Source organism: Equus caballus, chromosome 11, assembly GCF_041296265.1.
Source record: "Equus caballus isolate H_3958 breed thoroughbred chromosome 11, TB-T2T, whole genome shotgun sequence".
NCBI lineage: Eukaryota > Metazoa > Chordata > Mammalia > Perissodactyla > Equidae > Equus > Equus caballus.
Genome location: NC_091694.1, coordinates 60,619,438 through 60,641,107, shown reverse-complemented (window position 1 = coordinate 60,641,107; position 21,670 = coordinate 60,619,438). Strand labels below are relative to the sequence as shown.

Sequence of the window (21,670 nt, the reverse complement as noted above, 5' to 3'; positions counted from 1 at the left end):
ATGTGAGTCAAAGATTTGAAGGCTGCTAAGAGAAGCCTGGGGAGGGAGTGAAGGAAGGGGAGGAAACTAAGGATGAGATTTTAGGGGAAGGTCACACCTCCCAGTCGTCCTGCAATCCTCTTCCCTCACCAGTCGCTCGCTGGCCCTGAGCTGTCGTGGGCAGGGGCACCAGGACCCAAACCCCCAGGGCAGAGCGGGAAGGGGTCCTGGAGCCCAGGTGGGAGCCCCAGAGCTCCCGGCAGCTGGGCTAGGGGCACGAGGACACATCAACAGTGATGTGGGGTGTCAAGGGCACCAACAATGCTCTCTGTGGTACCCCCATTTCCTTTGGGGATGCACTCCTCCCCCACAGTCAGCCCAGTTTCGGTTTAGGTGGGGCCTCAGAAGGGAGACCTGCCTGGCTTGAGCAATTATGCATTCTATCCCCCTGCCTAAATGATTGACTGAGGGTTGGGCCCACAGGACCATTTCTGCCAATGAAAGTCGGGCCAGGATCTGTTTGGGGACAGAAGTCCTGGCTCGTTTTCACCGCTACTTCTGGTTCCATGCATGACTAAACCTCGGTTTCTGTGGCCCTCCACCTGCCAGTGAGCAGCTGTACCCTTTCCAGTCTTTGCTGCTGTGAGCGGGGCTGCTGAGGGCATCTTGTGCCCGGGGCTCAAAGCTCGCACGTGTGCCTGGGAGTGGAACTGCTGGGTTACAGGGAAAGTGCTCGTGCCCCCGACTGGACAAGGCAGCATTGTTCTCCAGCGTGCCTGCAACAATTTGCACACCTGTCGACTGTGGGTGAGCGTTCCTGTTGTTCCACACCTCTCCCCAGCCGTGGTATTGTCAGATTTCTTATCTTCTGCTGATTAGAAGGTGTCAGAAGGGGCCTCCCTCTGGTCTTCCTTCGCATCTCCCTGACTAATGTGCTTACTCACCAGTCATGTCTCTCAAAATCATTTCTTCCTGATTCTCACCCACTGTCTTTCACACATAGAAGTCAGCTGCTCTTCCTTCTGTCTGGAATGCCTCCTGCAGAAACCCTCCTACCCTCCCAAATGGGGCCACTAGGACACCTCCTCCCGGAAGCCTTCCCTCGTTCCCCTATAAGGGACAACTCCTCCTCCTCAGCCACCCTCCACACTCTGTGTACCCCTGGTCTTCCCAGAGCACCATACTTCCCAGCATCGGCACTGGGAAATTACAGGGGGATCAAGTCCTAACCATCTCTTTTCTCTCCTTCCACTCCCGCCTTGCCAACCAGGTGGCTTCTCACAGAATGGGCTCTGTTTTCCTCTCTCCCGCTCTGAGTTTATGCCCTGCCAGTGGCATCAAAGAAGGGAGCAGTTATGGATTAAGTTCTCAAAAGGGATCACCTACTGCCTAATGCACTGGTCCCCCGCCCTGACAGTAACCTGCCAGAGAAATCCAAGAGCTTTCCACCCCTGACACCTCCAAAAGGAAGAACGCAGCAGCCATCTGTTACAGCTTCTGGGCTTGTCCTAAGGAGGGATGGACACGCACATCCATTGGTCTGCCCGGGGAGCATCCCAGTAGGAGTGCCATCTCAGCTTCCGTGCCTGCTCCTCTCCACTGCCACCCAGCTCACAGATGGCCTTAGAAACAGGGATGGATTGCTCATCAGCTCTGACTCAGTGCCTGTGAAAAACCAGAAAGTGGCAGAGAAGGCTGTACCTCTGCCAATGAAAGACGACTGCCTTGAGACACAGCTGTCCCTGGGCACCTGTGGGGTTACTGGCTTCCATGTTCCAGAGGTTTAGATGGAACTGAATGACCTGGAACAGTGCCCGCTAATTTGCAAACCTCAGATTGAACAAGATTTTCATTTTGTCCCAGGAACTACAAAGCAAGACAGAGTGTTTGACACAGCTCCAAATGGACCAGCACGAGCTGGAAGACAGGGTCTTGTCTCCAGGGCCCGGGGGGCTGCCTCTGCCCTTCCCGCGTCCTGGTCACGAGGGTGGGGGGCGTGGCGCTCAGCAGCTTTAGCAGTAATGGAAGATTAGGTTTAAGGCCCCTCAGGGGTGGCGTTGTCACTGATCTAGAAGTTCCCAGACCTTGAAGATTTTGATTAAATGGTAATTTCCCACTCTTCTGTGCAGCAGACACTTGGGAGGCGGCGCAGCCGGGAGGCGGGCGTGCGGGGGCCCGGAGACTTTAGGTGGATTATTCAGCTCAGCAAAGGCTGTTTCTCGTTTGCAAGGGGGAGAGAAAGATGCCTGCCCTCCCCACTTGACAGTTTCCTTCTAAGGGTCGAGGGGAGACGGGGTTAAAGCCCTCTGTGGTGCCGGGTGGTGCCAGTCTTGGGGGTTCTTGGATCATAAAAATAAATTAATTAAAAAGAAACATGTTGGGGACTGCCTAAGTCTGCCAACTTTTTGCGTCCTAAATTAAGAGTATTAAAAGGAAAATCAAATTAGCAGCTATCTTGGCCATCAGTATAGGGGAATAAAGGCTATTTTTAGCCCCCCTGCCCCACAAAAACTACTGTAGGCCACGGTCTCAGAGTGAAGGTTGGGCAGCCCCTCCCTGAGGGCCTCATGTGATGACACGCGTGCACAGCCATGTGTGGTGAAGACACACTGTCCTTAATTGGGAGTGCCAGCAAGCCCACATCATGGCCAACTCTTTGGAACCCCTGGCAGTGGGAACAAGCCCAGGCGGGAAGGACAGGACCGAGTCCCACTCGCCATGCACCCCTCCATGAAAGGGATCCTCCACGGCGCCCAGGATTCCGAGCCTGGGGTGGCTGCAAGAGACAAGGGTGAGCGCTGGGCGCGTGCTCCAGAGCCACGGTCTGAGCCCCTGTCCCTCCCAGCAGATGGAGGGCTGAGGGAAGCCCTGAGACAGTGGCCCAGCCTCCTACCCAGGGGGAGAGCTTGGAATGTGCTGCTTTCTTCCACGGCACTTAGCCCCTTGGGCCTCCCACCATCTCTGAGCACCTTCTCTCCCTACTGCTCTTTAAGAGAAGTCAACCAGCTGGGGAGCCTTCAGAGAGGGAGCTGGACATGCCGCGTGGCTTTCTTTAACGTCTTTTTTAAAAATGACGCAGCAGGGGCTGCAAGAGGTGTCCCAGGCAGAAGGGGTGGGGGTGACTAGGATGAGGGGGGCAGAGCAGGAGAGGCGTGGCACGGCGTGGGCTAATCTCGCCGTCCGGCTGCCTCTCAAGGTGGCTGTTTTTTTAGAAAGCTTCAGTGGAGTCCAGCACGCGCGCAGAGCAGCGAACTGCTCAAGAGGAAAATCCTGTGCCACCCGCCCCAGGTCACGAAGGATCAGAACTGGTCCCCTAGGAACCCCGACCTCCTCCCAGAGTCGTCACTGTCTGACCTCTGACGCGGGACATTGGTTCGCCTGCCCTTGAACTTCTGTAAATGGAGCGTTCCAGCGTCTTGCATCCTGTAGGCTGGGCACAGGGCGGAGGGAACTGGGGACTGCGGCGTCCCCCACGGGCCTCCACAGAGCGCATCGGCCCCCTTGGAGCGTGTCTGCGCACCACCTCGCAGAGCGCATCCGTGCCCCCTCCGAGCGTGTCCCCTCGCGACCTCGCAGAGTGTGGGCAGCACACCTGCTGACGTCGCGGCGGAGCCAGGTGCTTGCCAGCGCGGGGCTGCTGGGACCCTTCTTCGCCCCTGGCGCAGGTCCCAACGAGTGTCTGTGGGTGTTGACCCGGGAGCGGCGTCGGCGGGCCGTGGGGTGGGCCCCGTGCCCCTGCAGGCTGTCCTGCAGCTCTCCTGGGGGTCGGACCCGTCCGCGTGGAAGGGCTCTATCCGAGTGCAGTCTAGGAAGCAGACGCCTTCGCTTCCCTTTCCCCTCCCTGCGCCGGGGCTGCTCTGCCCCTCGCGGTTACGCCTCCTCCCCAAGACCACGACCAGCCCCTGTGCCGCGGATCCCCAACACGTGGCTCCATCGAGGGCCCCTGCTCATCAGGGTGCCTCGTAAACGCGAGCTCTCCTCTTTTGGCTTCTGTGGTCCCGCTGAGATCTCCCGCATTCCCGGGGCGTCGGTGGCGAGCTAGCTCTGCTGCCTCCTGGGTCTGCCTCACCGTCCCCAGCCTCTCTTCTGAAGTCGGCTCTGGCTTGCCAGCTGCCACTAAACGTCCCTCCTGATTGTATCGCAGGTTCTCAAATTCCACGTGCCCAAAGCGCAACTCACCATCTGCCTCTCAACCTTCTTCCTCTTCACCTTTTCCACCTCAATGGCCTCAAAGAAGGGCTGGCGGGGCACCCTGCTGCTCCAGCCACATCCTCCCTCAGCTGCTCAGCCCGTCACTGGCCAAATGACGTCAACTCCATCTCTTTAATATTGCAAAGATTTCCTCTTCCCTCCAGCCCACCACCTCAGGCCAGACCTAGAAGGGTCTCCCCCATCACCTCCCCAAAATCCCGAGGATGGAGTCAAAGCATAGTTCTCCATACTGCAGCCACAGGGGACCTTCCAAAACCCACACCCGCTCCTGGCTCTCCTCTCCCTCGAGCTTTGGTGCTGGCAACATGGGAAAGCCTGGACGGATGTCAGCACTGTGGGAGGAGAGCCAGCCAGGCCTCGCACACGTCCAGGTAGTGCCCAGCACCGTCTCTGAAGCAGTAATGCAGGAGGAGAACAGGAGAAAAAGCGAGCCCAGATCCAGTCACGCTCTGGAGCTCCCGTTCACAGAGAGCACAGGGACAGGGAAGCACGTCACCACTCTGGGTGTGCGCCTGGCGAGAGGCAGGCCACCTCGCCTGGCTTCTTCAGCCAGCAAAGAGTAAGGGAAGACAGAGGCAGGAGGACCCGAAAGACCACAGAGGCCGCTGACCAAGTGCCACGTGCCGGCCCGGCGGGATCCTGAATTGGCCTGAACTGAACAATCCACCCGGAGAACATTCCTTTATGAGGCAATCGCAGAAACTTACATATGGCTGGATACTTGACGATATTTAGGAGTTCCTGGGAGTGCTTTAGATGTGATTGTGGCTTGTGCTCATGTTAAAGAAGAGCTCTTAGCGACACACACTGCCGAGGAAGTAGGGGTTTGTGTGATGTCTGGAATCTGCTTTGCAATGATCCCTTTTTCTGGGGCAGGGTGACTGCTGGGGCTCAGTGAAGGGCACAGGGAGATCCATCATACTCCTCTGTTCATTTTTGTGCATGTTTGAAATTTTCCTTAAAAAACATTTTTTTTAAAAAAAGCATTCCAGTTTCCCAGCACCCATAGGAAAAGGCCGGATTCTTGTCTCAGCACCTGGCCTCTTCCGCAAGGGTCCTGGGACCCGTCTGCCTCTCCCTCCACCTGCCCCATCTACACCCGTCCCGGTGGACCACTGACCCTTTTCGCAGCAGGCCCCCCAACTGCATGTACTTTCTCTCTTGAACCTCTCTTATTTTTCTCCAGGAGAGGTAAACATTCATGTGGTTCAAAGATGCAGTGCCACATGCGTGTAGGTGATCGTGTCTCTGTGTCTTGTTTCTCCTCCCAGAGTTGTTATGCCTACACAAGTGATTACAAACCCCTGTTCCCTGTCTGCCTCTTGACAGGAAAAGTAGCACAATAGCACGCTGCTGCGCGCCTTGCCTCTCACCTCGCACGCCCTGCAGAGCCTTCCTGACCAGTGCGTGACGTCTCGTTCTCTAACACAGCTGCACAGCAGTCACTTGACCAGTCTCCTCTGACGGACATGTGGGTTCCATCCCCTGGCTCCTCTACTCTTGCAAACAGGGCGGCAGTGAATAACCACGTGCTCGCATCGCCTCCGGGGGTGCCCTACCTCCCGCCCCAGGCCACCTCTGCCACAAATACCCCCCTCCCTTGCACTTCTTTTCCCCAACTTTTTGCCTGTCTGACACCTGTTCATCCTCCAACTTTGGGTTACATATCACTTTATCTGGGAAATACCCTCAGATTAAGATAAATGTGTGCATGCTAAGAAGAAAGGCTCTGGGGTCAGACAGCCTGGAGTTGAATCTCGCCTCTGCCACTTAGGGGGAAGGTTACCTACCCTCTCTGAAGCTATTTCCTCTGCAAAATGCACTTGATGTTAATCTCTCTCTCGTTGGTTTACTGCTGGATTCAATGAGATAATGTATGTGTAGAGTCCTTAGAACACTGCCTGGACCATAGTAATTACTAAATAAATGATGTTACTATTATTGTCATTGCATAGATGGCCTTTTCCTTCAGAATGCCTTTTCTCCAGCCTCCTACATACAAATCACATGGTTAAGGCCTAAATGAGTGCCTCTTAATCTTTGTTTCCTAATCCATTCAACTGAAAATTAGTCTCTCTTTTTTCCATACTCCCCCAATGTCTCAATGTAACAATCGGGAATGCTTTTGGCTGGGAGTAACAGGAAATCCATCCAAAATAGCCTTAGGATATCCGGAGCGTGTGTTTCCCACACAGTGAGAAATTGGGAGATTGGAGCTACAAGGCATTGATTCAGCTACTCAATCAAGTCACTGAAGACCCAGGCAAATTTTTTCCGTCTCCTCCATCATCCTCATTGTGTTGCCTATTGGTCTTTAAAATGGTTGCTTCTTCTCAATCTTTTGGGGAATCTCCATACTGTTTTCCATAGTGGCTGCACCAGTTTGCGTTCCCACCAGCAGTGTACGAGGGTTCCCTTCTCTCCACACCCTCTCCAACACTTGTTATTTCTTGTCTTCTTAATACAGCCATTCTGACCAGTGGGAGGTGATATCTCACTGTAGTTTTAATTTACATTTCCCTAATAATTAATAATGTTGAACAACTTTCCATGTGCGTATTGGCCACCTGTACATCTTCTTTGGAGAAATGTCTGTTCTGATCTTTTGCCCGTTTTTTAATTGGGTTGTTGTTTTGTTGTTGTTGAGATGTATGAATTCTTTATATGTTGTGGATGTTAACCCCTTATTAGATATATGCTTTGCAAATATCTTCTCCCAATTGTCAGGTTGTCTGTTCATTTTGTTGATGGTTTCCTTTGCTGTGCAGAAGCTTTTTAGTTTGATGTAGTCTCATTTGTTTATTTTTTCTTTTGTTTCCCTTGCCTGGTGAGACATGCTATTCGAAAACATGCTTCTAAGACCAGTGTCGAAGAGCATACTGCCTCTGTTTCCTTCTAGCAGTTTTATGGTTTCAGGTCTTACATTCAAGTCTTTAATCCATTTTGAGTCACTTTTTGTGCATGGCATAAGATAATGGTCTACTTTCATTCTTTTGCATGTGGTTGTCCAGTTTTCTCAGCAACATTTTTTTCCCTAAAGATTTTATTTTTCCTTTTTCTTCCCAAAGCCCCCTGGTACATAGTTGTATATTTTAGTTGTGGGTCCTTCTAGTTGCGGCATGTGGGACGCCACCTCAGCATGGCTTGATGAGCAGTGCCACGTCTGTGCCCAGGATCCGAACCAGTGAAACCCTGGTCCACTGAAGCGGAGTGCACGAACTTAACCACTCGGCCAGGGGGCAGGCCCCTCAGCACTATTTAATGAAGAGACTTTCCTTTCTCCATTGTATGTTCTTGGATCCCTTGTCGAAAATTAGCTGTCCATTCTGGGTTTACTTCTGGGCTCTCGATTCTGTCCCATTGATCTGTGTGTCTGTTTTTGTGCCAGTGCCATGCTGTTTTGGTTACTATGGCTTTGTAGTATATTTTGAAATCAGGGAGTGTGATACCTCCAGCTTTGTTCTTTTTTCTCAGGATTTCTCTGGCTATTTGGGGTCTTTTGTTGTTCTATATAAATTTTAGGATTCTTTGTTCTATTTCTGTGAAAACTGTCATTGGGACTTTGATAGGGATTGCACTGAATCTGTAGATTGCTTTAGGTAATATGGACATTTTAACTATGCTAATTCTTCTAATCCAAGAGTACAGACTATCTTTCCATTTCTTTGTGTCTTTGATTTCTTTCAACAATGTTTTATAGTTTTCAGTGTACATATCTTTCACCTCTTTGGTTAAATTTATTCCTAGGTATTTTATGCTTTTTGTTGCAATTGTAAATGGGGTTATATTCTTAATTTCTCTTTCTGTTATTTCATTGTTAGTGTATAGAAACAACCATATGATCCAGGTATTCTGCTGCTGGGTATTTATTCTAAGAACACAAAAACATGAATGTGTGAAGATACATGCACCCCTATGTTCGTCACAGCATTATTCACAATAGCCAAGGCTTGGAAACAACCTAAGTGCCCATCAGCAGATGAATGGATAAAGATGTGGTATATATACACAATGGAATACTATTAAGCTATAAAAAAAGATGAAATATTGCCATTTGTGACAACATGGATGGATCTTGAGGGTATTATGTTAAGCGAATTAAGTCAGATGGAGAAAATCAAATACCGTGTGATCTCACTCATAAGTAGAAGATAAAAACAACAAGAACAAACAAGCATATAGATATAGAGATTAGATTGGTGGTTACCAGACGGGTAGGGGGCAGAGAGGAAGGTGAAAGGGGCAATAGGGCACATGTGTACAGTGATGGATGGTAATTAGTCTTTGGGTGGTGAACATGATGTAGTCTACACAGAAATCGAAATATAATGATGTGCACCTGAAATTTATATAATGTTACAAACCAACGTTACCTCAAAAAAATAAATAAATAAGTAAAAGCAAACTTAAAAAAAAAAGATTGTTGCCTCTTGGTTACAAGATGGCTGCTGTGGCTCTAGCCATCATACCACCTTCAAAACCACAAGGCCACAGGATGTGTGGTCTCAATAAGGATGGCCACAGTATCTTTCCCAGAAGCCTTCTGGCATATTTCTATCATGCAGAACTGGGTCACATGCCCACTCCAAGAAAGGGATTATCTTCTTTGAAATCTAGACATCTCTACTCCATCCCTGCCTAAGATCAGGGTTGTATCAGTAAGAAGGGAAGGTTAACCACAGTGTCTGTTACATTCAGTAGGCACCTCTCCTTGGAAAATGATCCTTTCCCGCCTTTATTGTAGTTTTATCTCCCTTGCTACTGTGGGCTTGCTGAGGGAGGACCCGTTCCCAAGCACACTGTGTCCTCCACAGCACTGAGCAGAGGCCTGTATGCAGTGAAAGCGTTTGTGGCTGTGGGATGGGTGGACAACCTCAAAGCCGCTGTCCGGTCACAGCACATGTTGACTCAGGATCCTCCCTGGGAAGTCTGAGCTCTGCGGGTGACAGTGACACAGCACTGCAATGCCCACCTCTGCCCCCAGCCCCTGGGACTTAGTTTCTTCTCGTGGCTGTGACAGTGGGAATCAGACCACTCCCCCACCTGCCCCCACCCCTCTTTCTTATACTCCCCGACACCCTCCTCCAGAGTGGGAGGATTGAATCACCCTGTGCCTGTATCTGCGTGTGTTGGGTTAACTTGGGTCATGGAAAGTGAGTCATCCTGTTGGATATACTTGGGGAAAAGGGAATTTTGGCCACAAAGGGCTGACAGTATCATAAGCACTCAGCCCAAGCATGGGAGAGGCCAGGCTGTTTGCTGCTTCTGGGAGGTGTGTAAATGAGTCACTTGTCGTGGGCTGGGTCAGGGCACTCCCAGGCTGGAGGATGAGTTCTCTCTCCCCTCACGGGGCCGCTGAGCTGTAACTGGCGGGGAAGTTACTGCCTGGGCCTCAAAGCCGCAGCTGGTTAAGACGTCGTCACCGCATTGAGCCGTGCTTCTCCCCTTCCGGGAGGGAAACAGACAAACGAGCCAGCACTCAGCCAGGCTCAGATCTGTGTCTCAGCTGCAAATGACGCCATCCACAAAAGAAGACAAGAAGATACGCATGGCCGGCTCCCACACTTGGCTGTGGCTCACTTTCCTTGTGGCTGCAGTCCTCCTAACCCTGTGGGCTCCGCCCCGGTGCTGCCCCCTCATTCCTAAGATTCAGGAGATGGGGCAATGCGTGATAGCATGTTTGGCTGAGTGGAGGCTCAGCTTACAAGCCACATTATAGGTCATCAAAATTCAGGGTGTTAAGATATAATAGAATCGAAAGCACTAAAACCAAGCCGGAGGTTATTTTTTATTTTTCCTCGATGACACAGAGGGCACGTCTAGAATTTTTAATGGGGCCTGAGGCTGGTCGTGGTGAGTCCCCATCAGCCAGCGGGGCACAAGCTTGCAGGGGTTCTGGTTATTGGAGCCTGGTGGTCTGGAGTCTGAATTACCAGGAGTTAGCTTAAGCAGTCCATCTTCCCTTCTGTAAGGTCACTTGAGAGCTGGCACGACCTGTCCCTCCCGAGTCTCCGAGGGCCAGGGAACACCTGATCCTGGCTTCTGTCTGGCTCATTTTAGGAACCGCTCTTTGCATGGGGTTTTCACCCTCTGGCCTTGGCCGGGAGTCTAGTAAACTGCTCTCCTGGACGTGGAGGGCAGGAAACTTTGTTGCCCCATTCAGGCAAGCTTTCAACACTGTTCCTTCCGTCTGCATCCCAACGCAGATAAGCTAAGGCGTGTGGAGCAGTCAGGACAGAGCCGGACACGGCTTAGGGCTTGTCAACGGCACACTGTCACCCAGTGTCACGCAAGGCTGCGCACACGTCTGGCCCATGGAGGAACGGTCTGGTGTGGTTGGGCATGGCAGCGTCAGCTCCTTTCTGAGTCTGTCTTGGGCATTGTGTTTCAAAGCATCGCTTCTCTCCGCTCTCCCACGCAGCTGGCATGGGCAGATGGGCTGGGGAGGGCTGTCCCTTCACGGGTGTCACCCTCTTCTCTCCCTAAAAGGCCAAGACAGAATCCAGCTGGGGCCCAGAGGGAAGCAGGCACAGACCCATGTTAACGAAGGGATCCCTTTTCCAATTGCTTCCTGTGGTCGGCTGCTCATCTCCACGTGAGGCTGTGTGCCGAGCCTGGCCGGGGGGCCCTGTGTGGCCCTGCATCTATCACAGTTGTAGGAGAGAGGGTGACTAGTTTTCATATGCCTTTGTTCTCCACACATCTACAGTTTCCTCTACATTGTGAGGTCCTTAGAGGCCCCACTGTCTCATCCGGTAACATAACAGATGCTCAATAAATGTTGAATCGACATTAAATTTAACTGTGTATTGTATGGCGGTTCCTCCAAAAATTAAAAATAGAATTACCATATGATCCAGCAATTCCACTCTTAGATACATACCCAGAAGAATTGAAAGCAGGGACATGAACAGATGTCTGTACACCCATGTTCATAGCAGCATTATTCGCTACAGCCAAAAGGTGAAAGCAACCTGTGTCTCTTGACGGATGAATGGATAACAAAATGTGCTATGTCCACACAGTGGAGTATTATTCAGCCTTGAAAAGGAATGAAATTCTGACACACGCTCCAACACGGATGAAACTTGAGGGCATTATGCTGAGCTAAATGAGCCAGTCACAAAAGGACAAATTCTGCAGGATTCCACTTATATGAGGTACTTCCAGTCGTGAGTTCATAGAGACAGAAAGTAGAAGGGTGGGTGCCAGGGGCCGGGGTGGGCAGGGAGTTAGTGTTTAATGGAGACAGAGTTTCAGTTTTACAAGATGAAAGTTCTAGAGACGGATGGTGGTGATGGCTGCGCAACAGAACCAGTTAATTTAATTTAATTTAATCAGTTAATTTAATTTTTTAAATTAATTAAAAAGTTAGCCAAGTATTTCTAAATGCCACATTGTTTTGGTGCGGCTTTATGTAGAGACTTCAATCTGATACAAACGTGACTAGAAAAGAAGATTCATCTTACTGTTTTGGGGGATTTTTTGCGGTAACATTGGTTTGTAACGTTATATAAACCTCAGGTGTACATTGTTATATTTCGATTTCTGTGTAGATTACATCGTGTCCACCACCCACAGACTAATTACCATCTGTCACCACACACCTGTGCCTGTCACCCCTTCCCCCGTCCTCCCTCCCGCTGACGTCTCATTGGGCGTACGATAGAGGCCTCGCTCTTTCTGGCTCGTCCAATCCTTGGTCCTCCTGCCGGCAGGCTGCCCTGCTGCAAGCGAACCCTCAGGTTTCTTCCAAGGGTCCCGAGGAGCCTGTGCGGAGCCGCATGTCCAGGGCTGAGAAAGCTGGCACACGCACCTCCCGGCGGGGGCGGGACACCGCTGCTGGCTGGGGCGGACGTCACCGGGCCTGTGTGGTGAAGGGCCTCTCTGCGCTGGCTCAGCTCAGTCTCGCTGCAGAGAGGGACTAGCCGGCTTGCTCTGCTTCTGGAAGCACCAGAAAAATCTGCTTCCCGTGCCCACTGCTAGCCACGGATTCTCTGCCTTCTGCCCTCAGGAGCGAAATAAAGAGGCTGGGGAGCAAGCAGAAACAGGTGAGGGTGCTGACCTCACTCAGCCGCGCTCAGCGGGAGGCCCGTTTGGAGCGGGAACCCTGCCCCGCCCTTTCTCCATTCAGCACCAAAGTCACAAACAAGCCCTTGGCCGGGGTCCTAACGAGCTTCTGTCGAGCACAGCCTGCGCTTTCGACACAGAAACACAATTAGACATGCACAAGTGGCCTGGGAAGCACGAGGCGGCGCACTGGGCACCCGCTTCGCTCCGAGGACCGCCCCTGCCCGGGCTTGCTTGGAAACAGGTTTTGGGGTCTTTAGGGTCCCTAATGGCTAATAACTCAGAGAGAACATTGTGTTCCAGCCCTCGGCCCGTCCAGGTCCCCAAGGCGGCAAGAGACAAGTGTGTGAGTGTGGGTGTGAGGGTGTAAGAGTGTGTGTGTCGATGCTTCAGGGTGCAGATGCTGGAGTTACACATGTTGGTGTTAAGATCAGTGTTCCCCTCTGGCAGCCTGTGACGTTGGGAAGGTTACCTGTTCTTAGGGCCTCAGTCTTGTGGCCTGTAAAACCAGGGTGACAACAGAGACCTCTCCCTGGGTGGGCGGGGCTAAAGGAGGTGCTGCAGGCAAAGCCTTGGCTGTGGTTCGGACCCATCCAGCCCGGGCTACTGTTAACAGAACAGGCTTTACAGATTTTAGTCTGTTTAAGAAACTATTTTCTTTGTTTTTTTCTTTTAAATTAATTAATTATTATTTTTGTGTGTGTGTGTGGGAGATTAGTCCTGAGCTAACATCTGCCACCATCCTCCTCTTTCGGCTGAGGGAGACGAGCCCTGAGCTAACATCCATGCCCATCTTCCTCTGCTTTATATGTGGGACGCCTATCACAGCATGGCTTTTGCCAAGCGGTGCCATGTCCGCACTCGGGATCCGAACCGGCGAACCCCGGGATGCCAAAGCAGAACGTGCGCACTTAACCGCTGCAACACCCAACCGGCCCCTAACAAGCCATTTTCAAATTTGTATTTGTAAATGCCACTCAGAAGCTGGCTGTGAAAACAGAAAGCAGCCTGTGCCCCCACAGAGCCCGGGGACAGCTGGATGCTGAGAAAACGATTCTGGGTGGGGTCAGCGTGACGCGGGAGCATTTGGTGCAAACCAGGAGGCAGCTGTGCTTGCTTTCAGGTCTGTTCGCTCCTAATTTTTGTTAGCTTTTTTTCTTGAGAAGAAAGGCTGTTTCTGTGGCCTGGAGACAGTAGGGTATGGATTGTAGTCCACCGAAGGCTGTAATGAAGAGTGGAGTCTGCTGTGCATTCGTTTGTCCCTCTACCAAATCCATGATTCTCTAGCTATGAGGATGGAATCCCACATCAGACGAACTGGAGCCAGAGTGAACAAGCAACCCCCAAAGACATTTACTACCTATTGTCTCACAGAATTGGAAAGAACAAAGATGGATCTCCCAGCCTCGGTCAGAGCTGGATCCAGGCCTCAGATCTCGTCTCAGTCTCTTTCCTTCCCCTCTTCATTCTCGGCAGCTTCAAGTGCACGTGGGGAACACTCAGATCATGATTTCAGACTAAGAGGGAGCCTCTCTCTCTTCCAGAGCCCACAGACTGAATTTTGTGGAGGGATTCTGATGGCCTCCATAATTCTGGGCAGGGAAATGGGGCACCAGAGTTGGCCAGACCTGGGTCCCGTGCTAACCCTGCAGCCAGAGGATAAAGTGACCACAGCCCCGCACGACCCATGTCGGTAGGTGAGGGCGTGTGGCAGACAGAGCTGTCTACACCAGCGCTCGGAGGGAGAGGTGTGGACAGCCTCTGAGCACTCGGGGCGAGCAGCTGATGCAGACTTTTTCCTGGCCCTTCACCCAGTGTGCTTAAAAGGGCCAGTCTGGCACGTGGCAAGGGGTCAGCCTGCTTCCTTGCATTCAAAAGCTGAGAAGTTTCTAACTATTCTTCAACCAAACCACAAGAGTGAGGACTAAGTGCCCCCAAGTGGGGCCAACTGTGCGGCACTGTGGTGGCAGCTCCCGTGACGCTGTCTCCTGCCTGACACCCAGAGTCCCCTCCCCACCAAGTGGGACTGACCTGGGACCATGAGATACGGCAGAAACGACTTCCAGGCTCCATCACACAGACGCTGCGGCTCTGCCTTGCTCTCCTTGGGTCACCCGCCGGGGAAGCCAGTGCTCTGGAGGAGCCACTCGGTGAGGAGCTGAGCCTCCCCCCAGCAGCCGGCCTAGCCGCCAGGCACGTGGGTGAGCCGCCTTGGAAGTGGCTCCTCCGCCCAGGTTGATCCTGCGGCAGATGCAGCCCTTGCTGACTCCTGGCTGCAACCTCCTGCGGGGCCCTGAGCCAGCGCCGCCCGGCTGAGCCCCTCCTGAGTCCCGACCACAGGGTCCGTCGGAGGCAGTCAATGTTCCTTTTGCTGCAAGCCTCTCAGCTGGGGGTAGCCTGTGACGCAGCAGGAGATAACGATACGAGCAGGTTGTGGCCTCTTGCCCACCTCCCAGGGACAGAGTCACATGAACAGTTTCCTTGGGTCAGTTTCAAAGCACTTCTCAATGATCCTCTCAGTGATTGTTACAAAATTTAGATCTCACAAATGGAGTCACGCTGATACCACAGGGCTTTTCCTACTGTCTCAACACTGCGAGTTTGCAGATTTGAAACGCTATGTTAACACTTGTAACTCCCGCTTCTGTATTAGACGTGGGCGGCGTCGAGCTTCGCCCAGGACAGAGGCCTTCAAAGACCTGCCCCTCGCCTTCCGTGTGGCTGAGAGCAAGTGCGGCGCTGGCCGTGCAATCGCGCTGGTGACACGCAGCAAGAGTGCCTGGGTTCTGAACCCAGCAAAGCCTTCCGAGGGGGCTTCTGGCTGAAGCATGGCCCTGGCAAGTGAGCCAGAATTCAAGGAAGTCCAACTGTGGGCCATTGGAATCAGCGTGGTTGATTCAAGAGGCAGACCCTGCACAGGGTCCTCAAGGGCCGCCCCCCAGGACGGCTGAAACACCCCCAGCACCTCCTGCCCGGGGCCCCCACATGGCTCGCCAGGGCTCCTGGGCACTGGGCACTGGGAAAAGCGCACCCACCTGCTTTTCCATGGATCTCCCTCTCTGCTACAAACCCTCAGCTGCTTAGGGGTCGACGCCTGGGTCCCTCCCACAGAGGACCTGCCCTTGATGGTCCAGTCATTACCATCCATCATAAGCCCTTCTGGGAAACTGTCCAAATCCTCCAGCCCCTTCTCACCCATCGCTAGACTCCAATAACTAGAAGAAACGCCACACCATTTACTGTGTGCTCAGCATACCAGCCAGGACTCTGCAAGGCACAGAAAACCCAACTCAGACGGGCTCACGTGACCCACTGGCCCGGGGCTCAAGCAGCGTCCTCAGGATGCTCGCTGGCTCCTGCACCTTCCGTCTCTGGTTCCCTTGGAGTGTCGGCCCCATCAGTCCTCTGAGGCAGGGCAGGGCAACATGAACAACAGCCCCCCAGGGCCACGGGGCTGGGGAGAGGTACTCCCCCGGAGGAAGCAGGACTGCCAGGGAGACTCATTTGAAAAACAGCAACAGTCCACTTCCATCAGCACACTCTTAATATTCCCTTTTACTGTCAGGTCCACGCTGTCTTTCCAGGAGACTTTTAGACTCCTCAAGGCTAGCATCCATGCCTTATGTTCCTTATAGCAGAGCCTAAATAGAAATGGTCTCCTTGTCCTCTCTGCTTGCATACCTTCTGTGACAGGGAGCTCATTACATCCAGAAGTCATTCCTTTTGTGGAATCGGTCTCCTCTTTGTGACTGTCACCCACAGGGCCAGTTCTGCCTAATGTCAAAGAACACGAGTCACCGGTCACCATGTTCCCTCCTCCCTCCTGTAAGTCTCTGACGGATGGACTGGGTACACAGTGCTGCTGTCCAGTGGAGGTGCTGTGTTCTGTCTCCTGGCATCGCGCAGAGCTCCTTCACCCCAAATCAGGCTCAGCTGCCTTTGTGGAAACGCTGCCGTCTCATCTTCCCTCGCCCAAAATAGCCAATTCCTTACCGGGGGACCCAAGGTGGTGGGGGGCAGAGACAGGGATGTGGTAAGCCATCCAGACATGCTTGGTTTGGAAACATTCCTGGAAAGGTCAACATTGACATCAGCCAAACATTAGGCAAAGCACTTCCAGCTGGCCGTCAGCCAGGGTAAACAGAATGGTGAGGAAAGTCAAAGCAGCGTCCAGCGAACCACAGACAATCAGTCGTGAACAAATGCTTCCTCTGGGGAGTATGACTTTCTTGTAAAGGAATTTGTAGTTGTTTGCAGATGACATCAATGCCCTCCATCCCATTTCACGTCAGATTTGGGTGACATCCAGCTGGACCCTGTCCGGGTCACGTTAAATGGGTGGCTCTTTTCAGATAATTGTTTCCTTCTCACAATTGCATGAGCAATCTCAAAGTTGAAAGACAAGCAGTGCAATTTTGAGGTGTCTGCCCTCATTTTCAGTCACGTCGTTGGTCCCCAGGCCTGGCAGTCCCCATGTGATGCGTCTTCTGCCAGGTGGCACACTGCTGCATCCATCTAAGCAGGGACATGGTCACTGCACCCCTGCTTTCGGATCACCCTTCCCCAGCCACCTCCTCAGCCCCCAGGCAGGGTGACAGAGCACAGGAACCTCGTCTCCCCTGGGTCTCTCCATCACTCTCCTCTGGTGCTGCCCACCTGAAAGGACAACTTGCATTTGCCACACTGCCAAGGGCTCTCAGTGACACAGCTGAGGAAACGACGCGGTTTTCTGGGAGCCACTTATAATGCTCCACGGTCTTTTCCCGGTTCTCCACTGCTCTCACGGCCCCTGTGCTGGTGGCCTTGCCGTACTCCGGCTGGCTGAGGGAGGTGTGCCACATGTGCCCTCGTCTGGGCCGTCCCCACTGTGTGGGTGAAGGGGCAACCGGCACGGCACATGCTCAGGGCTCATCTGAGTAGAGGAGTGTGCACTTGACCAGAGCGAGGGGTTGGAGGGCAAGGTTGTGGGAGCAAGGGGGCGGGGAGAGTGCCGATTTCTCCTGAAAGATCCTTAGCTCTATTGGAATTCCTAACCAAAGCTGGAGTACCCCTCGGCCTCCAGGGTTCCGAGGGATTCTGGGATTCTCCGGAGGACAGACTTCGGGAGGACAGATGGGAAGCTCAGAGGCTGGGCTCAGTCCTGCCTCGCCTCGCTCCTGGGCGTGAAGGAGGGGCTGCCGGACCAGGTTCTCAGGAGGTGACTGGAAGGCTGCCTGCATCACAGTCCCCTGGAGAGAATGGGCCTCCTGAATCAGGATGGCTAGGGGTGGGGCCCAGGTGTTTCTCACACTCATCAGACACTTGCTACTCAAAGTGGGGGCCCTGGGCCAGCAGCATGGGCATCACCTGGGAGTTCGTTAGAAATGCAGACTGTTGGGCCCACCCCAGGCCTACTCAATTCGGTCTGTATTTCAACCTACAAGAAGCAGAGCGCTGGAGTCTGAGAATCACAGCCCCGGCTCAGGGGAGGCCATCTCTAAGAAGGCCTTTCAGAAGTTGACATTCTGCTGAATCTGGAATCCAGAGCTAAGTCCTAGCATACTTTGTGATTCAGAACCCTGAACCAATCCAGGTTCAATGTAGAAACACGCTTTGAACAAAGCGGGTGTAGCGGATAGAACTATGGCCCCCCAAAGTCACATCACATCCCAGCACCTGTGAAGGTGACCTTATTTGGAAGCAGGGTCTTCACAGATGTAATGAAGGATCTTGAGATGAGATCATCGTGGATCCGAGTGGATCCTAAATCCAACGACAGCGTCCTTATTAGAGACAGAAGGGGAGACACAGACACACAGAGGAGAAGCCATGTGAAGACGGAGGGAGAGACGGGAGCTGTGTGGCCACAAACCAAGGAATGTCGGGAGCCACCAGGAGCTGGAAGAGGCAAAGAAGGGCCCTCCCCTAGAGCCATGGGAGGGAGTGCAGGCCTGCCTGCGCCTTGACTTCACACTTCTGGAGCCCAGGACCATGGGAGAACGAATCGGCGTCACTGAGAGCCGCCCAGTTTGCGGCAATTTATTAGGGCAGCCCTAGGAAATTCAAACAGTCGCCTTTTCCAACTCTGGAAGAAAAGAATGGCCAAAAGTGACTTAAGCAAGAAGCAATGACCTGGCGATCCTGAGTGACAGCAGTCTCAGCTTCGTTCCCAGAGTGAGCTGCCCCTCCTCTGCATTTCCTTATTTCTTTTTCATGCTCCACGAACTCCAAGTACAGTCGAGGCCTGGCACCTGGTCTTGTGTGGCCCGCTGACCCCCCAGAGCATCAAAGCCCCAGAACGGAGCCCTCCTGCTCCCGGACACAGCGCCGCGCTCTTCCGGAGCCCGCCTCGTTCGGGAACTGTTTAAGGCAGTTACGACACAGCGAAACCGAGCCATATTTTAACTGCTAAATGCCACTTCGAGACAGACTTTATTTAACAAGTCCTTTGTCAAATGATCCCACAAGGGCGGAGTTTGCTAAGCTTAGATGATCACATATTAGGTTAATTTAAAGCAAGATATATTAGTGCTAGATTTGAACGGATAGGAACTCTAAAGGCTCTGGGGCTTTTGGATAATTTCATTGTTTGCCTTTAAAGTGCTTTCGGGATTCAAAGATAAAGATTCAGGCAGTAGTTCTCAACTCTCACTCACCTTAGAATCGTTTTGGGGAGCTTAAAAATAATAATGGCAGTGTTTCAGCCTCTCCCCCATCAGTAAATCTCGGGGGGCGCGTGGGGACACACTGCCCTTGTCTGGTAGCGCCCACCTTCGCAGCTCTGTGGAAGCCCCTGTGCCAGCCTCTGCCCCCAGCCTCTCCTGCAGCTGGGGTGTGGGCAGGTGTCCAGGGCAGGCCAAGCAGACATGTTCACCCTGGCCTCTGAGTTGGGGGCTGTGATGCCAAGGAGTGGGGACACCCAGGATCCATTCCCAAGTGAGTGGCCCGGGCTTCCCAGGCAGGATTCGGTGCTGACAGTGATAAGCTGAGAACAGGGGCTCAGAGAGGTCTAGTGACCTTTCCAGAGTTCCAGAGCTAAAGACCAGCAGAGGGGGTCGAACCTGGCCTCTCTGGCTCCGGAGCAGCTGAGGTGCCACCCTAGACCAGCTCAGAGCTGGGCCTTGGGCATTGTTCTGGACTATGTGGCCCTCAGGCCCAGCTCACTGACCCTCCCGGAGTTTCTGTGAGCAACCAAACGTGCCTTTTTTAAAAAATCAAATGTAACGTTTTATCTACTCATCCATACTTACAGGAAAGTTCACTGACCCTAAGTGTGAAGCTCAACGGATTTTGACAAAGTGAACACACCCGAGTCACCAGAAGGCAGATCAGGCAGCAGGACGCAGCCCACGGCCGGAGCCTCCCCAGTGCTCCCACTGGAAGCCGTGGCTGCCGGGTTCCCGGTGGCTTCGCCCGTCTCTGAGCTTTATGGGAAGGGAGGCACCAGCGTGCACCCTTTCTCCCTGGCTCCTTCCACTCCGCGTCCTGTTGGTGAGATTCACGCTGTGGGGTGTGGCTGAGGTCTCTCCATCCTGCCTGCTGGGCGGCGGGAATGCCCCACAGTGGGCTTCCCTCTCTGTGATGGACGGCATTTGGTGTTTCCAGTTTGGGGCTGTGACAGACAAAGGGTGCTGCTGGGAATATGCTTGTGCCCGTCTTTTGGCGGCTAAGGTGTACATCGACATCCTCTTAAGAAACGCCTTCCTGCTTAACTTAGCGGGGCTGGTTTATGTTGCTTACAGCCAAGCACCTTGATCAATGCAGTTTATAGACACTGCTATTACCCCCATTTTACAGATGAGAAAACCGAGGCTCAGAGAGGTTCAGCCCATCGCCCAAGGTCACACAGCTGGGGTGTAACAGAGCACCAGAGCAGGGATTTGGCCCAGAGCCTGCCCTCATAGCCGCTAGTTCAAGGACACGTGTGTGTCTCAGCGGCCCTCCGCTCTGGCCTGTACTGTGCGGCGCTTATATTAACACCCACGCCCTGGATGAGGCTGGTGGGGCCTGGAGGGAGTGGGGCAGAGAACTTCTGGCCCCCATGCTGTTGCCCAGGCTTCCAGAGGAGAGGATCATGGGAGACGGCATGGGAGACGGAGGCCCCTCCCGCGAGCAGGGCACAGCCTGGCCTCGAGATTTGCCCTCTACCTCTCACGTGACTCCTAAGCACGGAAATGCCATCTCCTATGGCAGGTGCGCATGCCTGCACTGTGGCCCAGTCCCACGCACCACCTGGCAGGCCCTGCCAGGGAGCGGTCCCCACCCACTTACCACCACAAATAGCAGGACAACATATGGTGGCAGAAGGGAGGGCCTGGAAGGTGGTGCTTCTGCTGAAGGACCCAATCAACGGATTGCCCCAGGACTCACTGGAGTGGGCGTCACTTCCCTGCAAGTGGAGGAGTGGGTGAGAGGCCAGGCTCATACACAGAGTTCTCTCCTGGGGACGGGCCATGGGCCCTCCACTGGAATGCCCTGCAAATAGCACCTGAGTCAGGTTCACTCCCCCAGAAACCAGGGCTCGGGGCCCGGGAGGCCCAGGAGCGGGCACAGAGGTGAGGGGTCACTGGCAGCACGTGGTTGCTGAGGCCAGCTGTGCTGCCCTTGGGTGTGCAGTCTGGACCTCAGTAATGCCCTTCCTGGGGCTGACAGTAGGGCACAGAGGTGCTCATACGAGGCTGCAGGTACAAAGTGTGGTCTCTGACCAGCAGCAGCAACAGCTGAGAACTTGCTAGAAATGCAAATTTTCAACTTCCTACTGACTCAGAGGCTCTGCAGGTGGGGCTCAGCATTCTGTGTTGAAGACCCTCTGAGCAATTCTGACACATGCTCAGGTTTGAAAGCTGCTGACATAGGGCGACCGTATGAATCAGTCCCCTCTTACAGCTGAGGAGAAGGAGACACTGAAGGGTTAGGCCAGGTGCCCAAAGTTACAGTTAGTAAGAGGGACAACAGTAGCTAACATTAGGTCCAGCTATGAATAACAGAAACAAAACCTCAAAGAACCAGAGACGAAACAAAATAGTTTATTTTTCCTTCAAGGTCCAACGTGGCTGCTGGAGCTCCGCCATTATGTCCACATTCCAGGCAGCAAAAAGGAGGAAGATTATGCCCTGTGCCTTTAAGGATACTTCCTAAAATTTTGTATTTGACTTCCGCTCACATCCCATTGGCCACAACTTAGTCAATTGCTTCACCTAGCAAGAAGAGAGGCTGAGAAAATGAAGTCTTTGTTCTAAGTGGCCATGCACGCAGGTAAAACTTGAGGTTCGACTGCTGTGGAAGAACATAGATATTCGTGGCCAACAAGACAGTGTCTGCCCCTAAGGGTGCAGCTGGGAATCAAAGCTAGAGCTGATCATTTTGGCATCTGAAGTTATGTTTTTGTCTATGTGTTGTCTTGTCTTCCCCTTTTAGAAGTCTTACAAAG

General features: G+C 52.9%; 1 long non-coding RNA gene across 1 annotated transcript; it reads right to left on the bottom strand.

Moving 5' to 3' along the window:
* Positions 1 to 5,051: 5,051 nt before the first annotated feature.
* LOC138916339 (uncharacterized) lies at positions 5,052 to 17,336 on the bottom strand. Its single transcript, XR_011423537.1, has 2 exons — positions 14,293 to 17,336; positions 5,052 to 12,221 (listed from the first exon to the last, which is right to left on the bottom strand). It is a non-coding gene; the product is annotated as an uncharacterized lncRNA (long non-coding RNA).
* Positions 17,337 to 21,670: the final 4,334 nt, after the last annotated feature.